General features: G+C 41.6%; 1 protein-coding gene across 1 annotated transcript in view; it reads left to right on the top strand.

The window, feature by feature from the left end:
* The first annotated feature begins 4,218 nt into the window (after positions 1–4,218).
* LOC122692677 (zinc finger protein 501-like) overlaps positions 4,219–13,272 on the top strand; it is a 31,429-nt gene continuing 22,375 nt past the window's right edge. Inside the window, exon 1 of the mRNA XM_043900487.1 lies at positions 4,219–5,024. The gene's annotated coding sequence lies outside the window, so the exon portion shown is untranslated. The remainder of the gene's footprint in view (positions 5,025–13,272) is intronic.

The following is a 13,272-nucleotide window of genomic DNA, read 5'->3' as shown; positions in this document are numbered from 1 at the left end:
TCCTGCTAACCCAGAAAACTTCTTCACATAAAAGGAAGAGAAAAAAAACATTTTTTTTTTCTGTTGAACAAGCGTTGAGGCAGAATGTGATATGCATTACAGGCAATCTAGTGAGGAGATTGTGAAGTCAGTAAGGAACCTCACCCTTTTATGTGACCATGTAGTACAAGGTATTACATACAAGTCCTTGAGATAAATGAGAACTAGTTCTCCAGTAAGAGGATTTGACAGTACCATTTCTCATATCATTCATGCTAAATTTACCTTGTAATTGGAGTGACCATTGGTATTTGCTAAGTGTCTTTATCTAAAGGAAAAATACATTTCTTATACCTTTATGACAGGAGGTAGTTTTATAAATTAGAGCCAGACACCTGCTGAAGTTAGGCTCCTGCTCTTCTACAGAAACTGGAAGATAAGGGCACCCTCTTACATAATGATTAAATTTAAAAGAGCAATCTCTCAGGTCCCGGAGCAAAAGTTTTCCAGAATGCAAAGCTGGCAAAAGGCTTATATAGCTTTTAAAAATATATCATAATGGGCAAAGGAAGAAAAGACAAGTTTTCTTAAGTAAATGCCTTAAGAAAAAGTGGGTGTGGTGATGAAACTCTCCTTTTTTGCCTCAGAGAATTTATTTTTCTTTTTTTAAAATCTGTGTTTACTGTTACAAAACTCACTGTTAATTTGAACTTTAAGTTGATCTCCAAAAAATTTATTTGCATTGTCTAAGCATACTGGCTGGTTGAAGTTGCTTTCAAATGGAGAGGAAAACGTCCTAAAAATTTACTGACTTCTGGAAGCTTTTGAAGACTGGAAGAACTGAAGGGATATCAAGAATTCTGTGTGTGGGTGTGTGTAAGTAAGATAAAGCCAGGAAAGCATGTGATAACTTCTGACAGGTTTTGATGGAAACACCAAAGGAGAGAGATTTTCCGGAAGAGACATGATGTGTCACTGAGCGTTTATTCATGTAGGAGAAATGATAAGATTCCTTAAAAAATTCAATTAAAACAAATTGATTTTGTTAAAAATTATTTTTTAACTCTTTTAGTTTTAAGTATTAAATAAGTATTTTTAATATAAGTAATGTTTAGCAAAATTTGATAGCCATTAGCACCTAAAAGCAACATTCCAAGACCTACCTTTTCATGTAGTCTTTATTGTCCATATTTGATAATAACTTGCCATTTATTATAAATAACATGGTGCAGTGGTAAAGAATCCACCTGCCAATGCAGGAGACATGGGTTCGATCCCTGGGTCCGGAAGATCCCCTGGATGAGGAAAGGGCAACCCACTCCAGTATTCTTGCCTGGGAAATCCCATGGACAGAGGAGCCTGGAGGGCTACAATCCATGGGGTTGCAAAGAGTCAGACATGACTGAGTGACTGAGCACACACAATTAACTTATACACAATACTTGGTCATTGAAAAATAGTCTTACCTGTGGCAAAATGTATAATTCTTCAGCTCTGTGATGTCTGCTTCACTTAAAAGTGATTGAAAAAATTGTTTTGGTCTTTTTGTATTTAATCATGTAAAATGCTTTTTAATGTGTGCAGATATGAAGCACATAATTTAATTATTTAAATATCATTTTGATCCAGAATATGTAGGTAATATGGTTGTCATTAGTGATAAATCTTGCTGAAATAAGTTACATTTATTGCCACTAATAAAACGTCATAGCAGCAATACCTCCCAGAATGAGTTTTTCTTTTCAACATTCATTTATATTCCTATAGTAAATTAATACTAGATGGATTTCTTTTCCAAGATTTTAATTTGATGGTTCCCTATTATTTACAGACTCAAAGTTTTTAGTACTTGTTCAGTGACTTTGAGATCTGTCCTAATTTCAGATCCTCAGGATTATCTCTTGTTCACTTATCACATTTTTCAAAAGCATAAATACTGTGTGAACTTTTTTATGCTTATGACAGTGCGGTGACCTGGTGAGAAACCTCATCCTCTCCTGTTTCCACAATTCTACATGGTATTTATAGTGAGAAACTTGTGCTCACTTAACTATATGCCAATTAACAAATCAATCTCAAAACTCATTATTGCAGAGACTGAATATGATCTTTGGTATGATTCATTCTTTTTTTTTTTTTTTTGATTCATTCTTAAAAATTGTTTTATGATTCTATATCTTAATAGATGTAAAAGACATCAGAAAAAAATTAAGCAATTTCCTTCACTTCTTGGATCTGACCATTCTCAATACACTTTGACCTCAGCCTCAATACTTCATTATAGGAATGAGCACAGCTCATAGTGCTTCTGTCTATTCTCTATTCTTTGCACTCTGCCTACTCTCGGTGCCCCCTTTATCTTTTCCTCAATGCTGATATTGTGTAATGACTTAAAGCGTAAAGAAGAATCACATTTTGAAGACAATGTCTTAAGGATAATTATTCTGGTCACATGCTCAGCTTAATTGTATCTCTTCTCAGACATCACTGCTAAAACTTCTCTAAGATTTTCACATTTTTAACCATCTACTGATACTTCCACTGAGACATTTCAGACACAATCTCTGAATCACTACATAGTCATTAATAGCTTTCTGTAATTTGAATTTTATAACTTTTTCTCAGGTAGTAGCAGTTTGTCATGCAGAGCAGTCTCTGTAATCCAGGGGAAATGATAACGACTTCCCAGTGATGAGATCATAGTTTCAGTTACTCCGTGCAGTTTGGGGTTCAGAACACCTTTTTCATACATGCTCCATTTGTGAACACCACACCTGTTAATCTGTATGAAATCTGCATGTCTTTCATTGTTCTGTTTTTGAGAAATAACTATCAGGCTATCCAAAAAGAAACTTAATGATAAAAATATTATATGCTTGCTAAATTAGACACAATAACTTACTATGCTGTTAGAAGTATTTTCTGAAGTGACTACAGAGATCCACCTTTGTACTCCTGCTGACCCATCTGGAATGTTTTTTCTCTTCTTCCTGACCAAACATACAGAGACTGATCAAACTGATTCTAATGCTTCATAGTGCATAGATTTAATTGCAACATGGGTAATGATTATTTTTCATTATTAGTTTATTTTTATTGAAGTATAGTTGTTTTACACCTGAAACTAATCCAGGTATATAACATAGTGATTCAGTATTTTTATAGATTATACTCCATTTAAATTTATTAAAAACAAGGCTTCCCTGGTGGTCTAGTGATTAAGAATCCTGCCTGCCAATGCAGGGGACACGAGTTCGATCCCTACTCTGGGAAGTCCCCACATGCCACAGGGCAGCTAAGCCCTGTGCCATAGAACCTGTGCTCCACAACAAAAGAAGCCAGAGCAATGAGAAGCTCGAGCACCACAACGAAGGGCAGCCCCTTCTCGCCTCAACTAGAGAAAGCCCACACACAGCAGCAAAGACCCAGCATGACCAAAAATAAATAAATCTTTAAAAAGTTATTAAAAACAAAAGCTCTATTTTCCTGTGCTGTACAACATATCCTTGTTCTTATCTTTTTATACATAGTGAAACTGAGCAGGACCCTGTGGGACCTTCCTGGGAGAGACATCCCCAACCCTCATAGCCCCTGACTCCCCCCTGCCCCACTGGGTGTGCTGCATAGCTTGTGGGATCTTAGTTCCCTGAGCAGGGATTGAACCCAGGCCCTGAGCAATGAGAGCATGGAGTCCTAACCCTTTGACTGCCAGGGAATTCCTGTCCTGACGCTTGTTTATGAAAAATTTTATCCTCCTCGGCTTACCCAGAATTCCACAAAGCAAAATGAGAGAAGTGCAAAGATGCAGAAACAAAGGAAGGCAGTCAAGTGTGACAAAATAATAGTTTAACCATAAAACAAAGTGAAGGACCTTTATAGTTCCTCCTCAGGGGCTATGGATAATATCCTGAGCTATATCCTTGAGCTATTTTGCAGTTACTAAAACCCCCACCAGGTGGAGGAAGGTAACTGCATGCTGACAACCCGCCTGTAACCTCCCAGACCAATTGGAGTTAGAAAACTGATAATTAAGATTCTGAAAATATCACCATTATCTCATCATCAACCAGAGAATTGTGCTCAGGCTGATCACACATCCTGCCACCCTCTTCCTCATACTGTCTTTAAAATCCCTTCTTTGAAAGTCATTGGGGACTTCAGGTCTTTTGAGCATGAGCTGCCTGTTCTTGCTAGTTCCTGCAGTAAACCCTGTACTTACCTTTCACCACAAGGGAATATCAATGGCTTGGCTTTTCTGTGCATCAGGTGACTGGCCCAAGTTTGGTTTGGTAACAGTAGTTTGTGTCTCTTAGGCCCGTAGCCCTATTTTGCCTCTCTCCCATGAAATGTTTATTAGCTTCTGCTACCAGCGGACACATTTTGTATCTGAAGGACTAGGAATGATATGTGTATTTGGCTCTGTATCCTCTGAGAAGAAATGATACATGTGTCCTCAGGCAGCATGATGAAGTTCACAGAGACTGAACTAACACATCTCCAATCTTGGGTGAATGTCTTCAGGCAACCCAACACCCCCCAGAAGTCCTGAGATCTGTCCCTTTAAGAACGAACAAGAGGCTTCTAAATCCTTGGACGGGTGGACTCCATTTCCCAGCGCCCCTCGGGTCTAAACTTGTCAGGGTGCAAAGGGGTGGTGTGCGTTACCCCAAGCGTGAGAACTACATTACCCAGAATGCTCTGCTGAGCAGCCTTGCTGAGCCAATGAAGGCTCAGAACAGAGGCGTTTCCGTGCGTGTCCCCTAGCGAGGGGCGGGACTTCTGGCGTCCTCCTCCGGGCGGTCATTTTGGCTGTTCGGGTGTGTTCATCCGGACAGAAGTTCTGGAGCCGTGAGCCGGGGCCGACGGGACAGGACCGAGAAAGCGTCAAGAGGAGTGCCGCTGCACAGAAGCGAGTCTGAGGTTCGGCCGCAGCACCGCCCGAGATGATTCGCACCAGGGCCGGTTTAAGACCCGCCGGCCCGCTCCCGGACCCACTCCGCCCAAAGGCCTGGATGGCTGCGGCCGCTCGGAGGGACCCGCCTCAGGTAAGCGCTTGTCCTCGGGCCCTTCCCGCCCTCACCCCACCAGACGCTAACGCCCGGAGTGCCCTCTTCCCTCAGCCCAGTCCCCGTTGTCCGGGACGGTGAGGCGTTAGTACACGTGCTCTTGTTTCTGACAGTGTTTGTGAATAAACATTTCAGTTTTCCAGTTTAGGCTTACTATCTGGGGTGTGATTAGATGAGGGAGAGGGATACAGGCAGAGGAACCGGCATGTACAAAGGCCTGGAGCTGCGACTGAGCTCTGGGGATTCGGGAAATCTGGGCTCCGTTGTGCCCGGTGAGGAACAAAGTTTGGGGCGGAGTTATTCCTGGAATGGCAGGCTGAGGGCTCTGCATATATTCTCAGGATTCTAAGAGCTGTGGGAAATTTTAAACCAAACTACGTTAGGTTTTCAAAAGTCTTCCAAAAGCTGTTTAACAGCCTTTGAATGAGCTGGCCGGAGGAGGATGAAGACGTTGGGGCATCAGGAGGTTGAATCTTTGTTCAAGCACGCAGAGCTAGTAAGGTGAGACACTGAGGCACAAAAGTTAGGCATTCAGCCCAAGGGCCAGGCGTGCGCTCAGAGCGGCCCGAACCCCGTGAAACCTGACATTAATTATATTCATTCATCTGTAGTCTGTCTCTTAAAATATGACTGCCGAAACGTTTGTGGAACCTGTATAGGTATGTGTAGTGTGTTCCAGACTGTTACTGTTCACTTCCCCAACCCATATATTCTCTGTGTTGTGGTGCCTCGGGATCCTTTTTAATACATTTATTTATTTATTTATGGCTGTGCTGGGTCTTCCTTGCTGCGCAGGCATTTCTCTAGCTGCCGTGAGTGGGGGCTACTCTTTTCTGAGGTGTATGGGCTTTTTCATTGTGGTGATTTCTCTTGTGGAGCATGGGTTCAGTAGCTGTGGTGCATCGTCTTAGTTACTGTCACAGCTTGTGAATCTTCCCAGACCGGGGATCGAACCTGTGTCCACTGCTTTGGCAGGCAGATTCTTATACACTGCACCGCCAGGTAATTTCCTGCCCTGGGATTCTTTAAGGACCTAAGCCCAGGTCCTGAGTCTACCAAGGGTTATATAGAGGTGTTTCCATTTCTGGCACCTAATGTAAATGGATGTGGAAATGTTATCCCAGTACCAGGATGTGAAAGTGCTTAGAGGTAGAGCTGAGGTGGGATCATTAAGATCTCCTTTCCAATAGGTGGGAAGAAGGAACAAGAGGACAGAATTCAGGACTGGAACTGTTGCCTAAGCAATTGGGTATCTGTTCTGGAGGTGATAGGAAGTTTGGATAAAAAGAGGGGAATGACCTTGCCTAGCTCCATTCTTTCATTCGTTCATTCATTTATTTTTGGGGGGATGCCTCTCATTGCAGTGGCTTCTTGTAGCAGAGTGTGGGCTCTGGGTTACGTGGGTTTCAGTAGTTGGGGTACACGGGCTTGATCGTTGTGCCTCTGGGCCTAGTTGCTCCGCAGCATGTGGAATCCTCCTGAATCAGGGATTGAACCTGTGACTCCCGCATTGGCAGGCAGGTTCTTTAACACAGCCACCAGGGAAGCCCTTACCTAGCCCTTAAAATCATATGCCTGCATGCCTGCACAGTGGAGAATAGATTGTGAGACTGCGGGAAGAGAAAGGAAAACTAGTGTGGAGGCTCCTACAGTAGTCCACTTGAGGGTTTATGGAACAGAGTGGTAGCTTAGAAGTGGCTGGATTCTGGATATGTTTTTATTATGAGGTAACTGGATTTTCCAATGGGGAAGGAAAGTGTCTTTTTCTGCATGGGTGGTTATAACAAAATACCGTAAACTAAATGACTTATAAACACCAGGAGTTTATTTCTAGAGGCTGGAAGTCCAAGATCAGGGTGCCTGCATGATCAGGTTCTGTGTCTGGTGAGCGCCTGCTTCCTGGTTCCTAGAAGCCATGTTCTGTGTCCTTAGGTGGTAATGAACAAAGAGGAGCAAGCCTTCCTGACTTTTATACGGGTGTCAATGTCTTCTTTGTGGGCCCTACCTTCATGGCCTCATCTAATTTCCTCCCAAAGGTTCTTGCTCCTAATACCATAAAATTGGGAGGTTCTGTGTCAACTATGAATTGTGGGGGGACATAAACATTCACTCTCTAACAGTGAGAGAGTGAAACAGGATTCAGAGATGAACCTAGGTGGTTTTTTTTTTCTTTTTTTTACGTATTTGTATGATTGACTTATATTAGTTTCAATTGTACAATATAATAATTAGATATTTTTATACAGTACAAAATGATGACGGGAAAAATTCCGTTACTGTGTGTTACCATACAGAGTTACTACAATATTACTGACTCTGTTCCCTATGCTGTACTCAGGGGTCCCCAACCTATGGGCTGTGGACTGCTACCTCTTGTCAGATGTGCAGCGTCATTAGATTAGAAATAAAGTGCACAATAAATGTAATGTGCATGAATCAGCCTGAAACCATCCTCCCCTGGTCTGTGAAAAATTGTCTTCCATGAAACCAGTCCCTGGTGCCAAAAAGGTGGAGGACCACTGCTTACATTCTTTATAACTGGAAGTTTGTTTTGCAGTTACCAGGAGGCTTTTGTTTGTTTGTTTGCATGTGATCTTTGTTGTGTCATGCGGGCTCATTGGACGTGGCGCAGAGTCTAGTTGTGGCGCTCGGGCTCCTGCGGAGCCTGCAGGCTTCAATAGTTGCTGCTCGCAGGCTTAGTTGCTCTGCAGCATGTGGGATCCTAGTTTCCCACCAAGGGGTCGAACCCGAGTGCCTTGCACTGCCAGGCAGGTTCTTTTTTTTTTTTTTTCATTTATTTTTATTAGTTGGAGGCTAATACTTTTACAATATTGTAGTGGTTTTTGTCATACATTGACTTGAATCAGCCATGGATTTACATGTATTCCCCATCCTGATCCCCCCTCACACCTCCCTCTCCACCCGATTCCTCTGGGTCTTCCCAGTGCACCAGGCCCGAGCACTTGTCTCATGCATCCAGCCTGGGCTGGTGATCTGTTTTACCTTAGATAATATACATGTTTTGATACTGTTCTCTCAAAACATCCCACCCTTGCCTTCTCCCACAGAGTCCAAAAGTCTGTTCTGTACATCTGTGTCTCTTTTTCTGTTTTGCATATAGGGTTATCGTTAACCATCTTTCTAAATTCCATATATATGCGTTAGGATACTGTATTGGTCTTTATCTTTCTGGCTCACTTCACTCTGTATAATGGGCTCCAGTTTCATCCATCTCATTAGAACTGATTCAAAGGATTTCTTTTTAATGGCTGAGTAATATTCCATGGTATATATGTACCACAGCTTCCTTATCCATTCGTCTGCTGATGGGCATCTAGGTTGCTTCCATGTCCTTGCCAGGCAGATTCTTAATCTTGGGCTGCCAGGGAAGTCCCTACCATGAGGTTTTTATGTATGTATACATATACATACATATAACATTAAAATATATGTTTTATATATATATATATTATTTTAAGTTGCTGGTTTCTTCAAGTCAAATGCGTTTCCAATACCCTACATTTGTACTCTCCACTTCTCATAATTGCTGGTTTTGATACTGTATTTGTGTGTGGGTGATTTCCTACCTTGACTGTATGTTTGCCTTTACCAGTGAGCTTTCTCATTTGTAATTTTCTTGTTTCTAGCTGTGGCCTTTTCCTTCTAGAGGACTTCTTTTGGCATATGTGCTAAAGCTGATTTGGTGGTGCTGAATTCTCTTAGCTTTTGCTTGTCTGTAAAGCTTCTGACTTCTTGGTCGAAGCTAAACGAGAACCTTGCTAGGTAGAGTATTCTTGGTTGGAGGTTTTTAGCTTTTCTGCCTTGCAGAGTTTCTGCTGGAAAATCAGCTGATAACCTTATGAGAATTCCCTTGTATATACTTACTGCTTTTCCCTTGTTGCCCTTTTTTTCTTCTGGGCACACCGAGCAGCTCTCGGGTCTTAGTTTCCTGACTACAGATTAAACCTGGGCCACAGCGGAGAAAGATCTGAGTCCTAACCACTGGACTGCCAGGGAATTCCCAAGTTCTGTATATTTTAGTGATGTATGTATGATTATATGTGCTGTCAAAATATGCAGACTTGTACATTAGAGTACATTTTACAGTATATACTATAGAAAATTAAGACAAATGCCAGAGACTTTTATTATTTTAAATAGGGTTGTCATGAAAGGACTCTAATAAAAAGACATTAGAACTGGTGGTCTAGTGGCTAAGAATCCATCTTCCAACGCAGGGGATGCAGCTTTAATCCCTGGTCAGGGAACTAAGATTCCGCATGCCCCAGGACAAGTATGCCCACGTGCCACAACCAGAGAGCCCTGTGTGCTGCAATGAACAGCCCACATACCTCAACTAAGACCTGATGCAGCCAAATAAAAACTATTAAAAAGAAGAAAAAGACATTAGACCAAGTGGTCAAGTGGCTAAGCTTCCGAGCTCTCAGTGCCAGGGGCCTCGTCCGGGAACTGTCAGGCAGATTACCTCACTAGTGCTGACCTGGAGATTCCAGGTTGACTGATTTAAGGTTCGGTTTCTTTAGATTTGTATTTTAGATCGAGGCTTAATTGATTAAAAACGTCGTGTTACTGTCAGGTGCACAGCAGAGCGGCTCCGTTATACATGTGCATAATGCATCCACCGTTTTCAGATGCTACCCCATACATGTCATTACAGAACACTGAGGAGAGCTCCTGTGCTACACAGTAGCTCCTTGTTGATCATCTGTTTTATTTATAGTGTGTGTGTGCGTGCGCACGCTCAGTTGTGTCCGACTCTTTGTGACCCTGTGACTGTAGCCCACCAGGCTCCTCTGTCCATGGAATTTTCCAGGCAAGAATACCGGAGTGGGTTGCCATTCTGTTCTCCATTTATTTATAGTAGTGGATATGTTAATCCCAAACTCTGGATTTGTCTACCCCCCACCTTTCCCCTTTGATAACGTAATCCTTTTCAAAGTCTGAATCTGTTTATATTTTGTAAATAAGTTTCTTTGTAACAATTTGTATCATCTTTTTAAGATTCTGTATATAAGTGATATCATATGATATTTGTCTTACTTCACTTAGTATGATAATCTCTATTATTTCATTCTCTTTAATGGTTGAGTAATATTCTATTATATATATGTATATGTGTGTGTGCGTGGCGTGTATCTGTGTGTATGTGCCACGTTTTCTTTATCCATTCCTCTGTCGATGGATATTTAAGTTGCTTCTATGCTTGGCTGTTGTAAATAGTGCTGCAGTAAACATTGGGGTGCATGGGTGCATGTATTTTTCTTGCTTGCTTTCTCTTCCTTCCTCCCTCCCATCCTCTCTTCCTCTCTCCCTGGCTTGTAGGATTTCAGTTCCCTCCAGAATTGAACCGGGCCCAGAGCAGTAAAGCCCAGAATCCTAACCACCAGGCCACTTAGGGAACTTTCTTAAGTGGCATGTATCTTTTCAAATTATAATTTTCTCCTGTTAATATGTCCAGGAGTGGGTTTTTTAAACAACTTTAAGGAGAATACATTTTGTGAAGCAGAAGTAGTTTTCCCAAATTTACAGTCTTTAGATTTGACTTCCACAATGTTAAGGCTGTAGGAGATATTTCATTTTTCCTGAACACAAACTACAGTTCAATTTTAGATGGATGCACTATCATCTCCTTGGTGTATCATAGCAGTTTGCAGCAGATGTCGTAATTCTTATTTGTAACTGAAACTCTCCTTATACCACAACCACCAATTAGGTGAGTGGAATTGGATCCTACCCCAGTGACTGTAGGCACAGTTTCATGCGCTCGTCATTGACTCCCTGGAGCATATGCTGGTTTAGAGAGAAAATTTTCAGAATCACTGGCTAGGGTCTCAGGTTCTCTGCTCTTTAGAGATGTGAAGTCCTGGGTGGATCATCACTGCTCTAAGATGTCACCGTTTCCCATTGGCCAAAAAGATTCCACATGGAGATTTCCTTTTTAGCCTTACCACCTTCACTTAGTTGAGGAACGTTCAGAAAATCTAGGACATCTTTCCCTGAACTGCCTTAGTAATTGTAAATATTTCAGTACTTTGAGGTAAGAGAACTCAGATCTGTCATTTAAAACTTCCAAAACCCTGTTCAACTGAACTCCTGTGCACGTGTTGTCCCTGGGCCAGCAACCTTTTCCATTTCCTGTTATTTTCCTCTCCAGATTGCAGTTCTTGGCTCAATCTCTTTATTAAACTTTCAGCAGGGCCAGCAAATCTTAATTGTTACTTCATTAAGTTCCCTGGTGTGACTTCCTCCTCTGTTGATATTCAGCTCCTGCCACCCACAGAAAGAGCAGAGCTCACCATGTGAAAACAGTCTGCTTCCTAACCTAAAACAAATCAATTTAACTCGAATGCCAGCTAAGGGCCATGCCCCCGTGTCTTAATTTGTCTGCGGACTGGTTCTTGATCAAATCTCATGACTGGTGACCTCTTACTGCTCTCTCTTTCAGTCTCTTTTTAAACTAACATTATAAACACTTATTCCTTCTAAAAGTTTTTCCTCTGTTAGTGATCCAGTGCATTTCTTGTTCTATTGTCTCTGTCATCTTTTACAACTGAACTTTTATTTATTTTTAATATTTAATTTATTTTTCTGTGTCTGGTCTTAGTTTTGGCATGAAAACTCTCAGTTCCAGCATGTGGGATTCAGTTTCTGGATCAGGATTGAACCTGGACTCCCTGCATTGCGAGCATGTAGTCTTAACCACTGGACCACCAGGACCCTAGAACTGAACTCTTAGAGCATTGTTTTTTTTCTCTCCTGATTACGCTGACTATATAGCTCTACTTTTTGAAGTTTTGTGTATTAGCCTCACAGCTCCATTGTCACTAACAAAGTCCTAAATCCAATGGTTAACTTTAAGATTTTGTTTAAATTTCCTCTCAGAAGATTTTGCCGCAGTTGACATTTTTACCCTTTTTTTTTTATTTTTGAACTTTTTATTTTTGACTATGCTAGATCTTCATTGCTGCGGGCTTTCTCTAGTTGCGGTTCATGGACTTCTTGTTGCAGTGGCTTCTCTTGTTGTGGTGCACAGGCTTAATTGTTCCATGGCATGTGTTCCATGTTCCATGGTCTTCCTAGACCAGAGGTTGAACCAGTGTCTCCTCCATTGCAAGATGGATTCTTAACCACTGGACCACCAGGGAAGTCCCATGCATATTAAAAAAAAAAAAATAGTAATGCTTTATTGAGGTGCTATTCACATGACATGGAAATACCATGACAGGTATATGGGGTACATGTATCCTTTGGAACCATGGTTTTCTCCAGATATATGCCTGAGTGGGATTGCTGGATCATAATGTAAGGAACCTCCATACTGTTTTCTAAAGTGGCTGTACCAATCTATCAGGTTGGCCAAAAAGTTCTTTGGGGTTTTGCTGTATGATCTTAGGGAAAACCCAGATAAACTTTTTGGCTAACATATACCTTCCCACCAACAGTGTAGGAGGCTTCAACAGCAGTCTAAGTTTGATGACCTGATGGTAATACAAGTGAAAACTTGTTGAGAACTATGAAATAATCCACATAGTTGGGTCTTCTCTTCCCCACTTTGCACCTCTACCGGCATGACTTACTTACTTCTCTGTCTTAACCTCTCCTGAGGTTGAAGGGATTCAGTATGTTTAACTTTGCTAAGGAAAACTGATGAACAGTATAATAATATTAGGGCTTCCCAGGTAGCTCAGTGGGTAAAGAATCTGCCTGCAGTGCAGGAGACACAGGAGATGCAGGTTCGATCCCTGGGTCGGGAAGATTCCTGGGAGGAGGGCATGGCAACCCACTCCAGTATTCTTGCCTGGAGAATCCCATGGACAGAGGAGCCTGCCCAGCTACAGTCCATAGGGTCGCAAAGAGCTGGACATGACTGAAGCAGTTAACTGAGCACAGTATGATAATATTAGGAGAATCCAGTGTACTGGTATCTGAACATGACATTTGTTGAGATATGATACACTTCAGAATAAAAGGGTAGCATATAGCAAATGGAAAACAAGCTCAACATGTTTGATTACTAATATAAAAATTTTGTAAGTAATATTACAGAATCTTAAAAAATCCTGGAAAAGTGGACACTGTAATAGGAAAAAAGAAAAAACCCACAAGAAGTCATCATATAGCTACAAATGAACTGACTGACAGCCAAAATAATTTCGTTTACAATCCTGCTCTATTTCCCTCAGCAGTTTGCTTATCTTGAGGCAAA

This window comes from Cervus elaphus, chromosome 4 (assembly GCF_910594005.1).
Source record: "Cervus elaphus chromosome 4, mCerEla1.1, whole genome shotgun sequence".
Lineage (NCBI taxonomy): Eukaryota > Metazoa > Chordata > Mammalia > Artiodactyla > Cervidae > Cervus > Cervus elaphus.
Note: the sequence above shows the minus strand (reverse complement) of the source record. Positions and strands in the feature narration are given on the sequence as shown.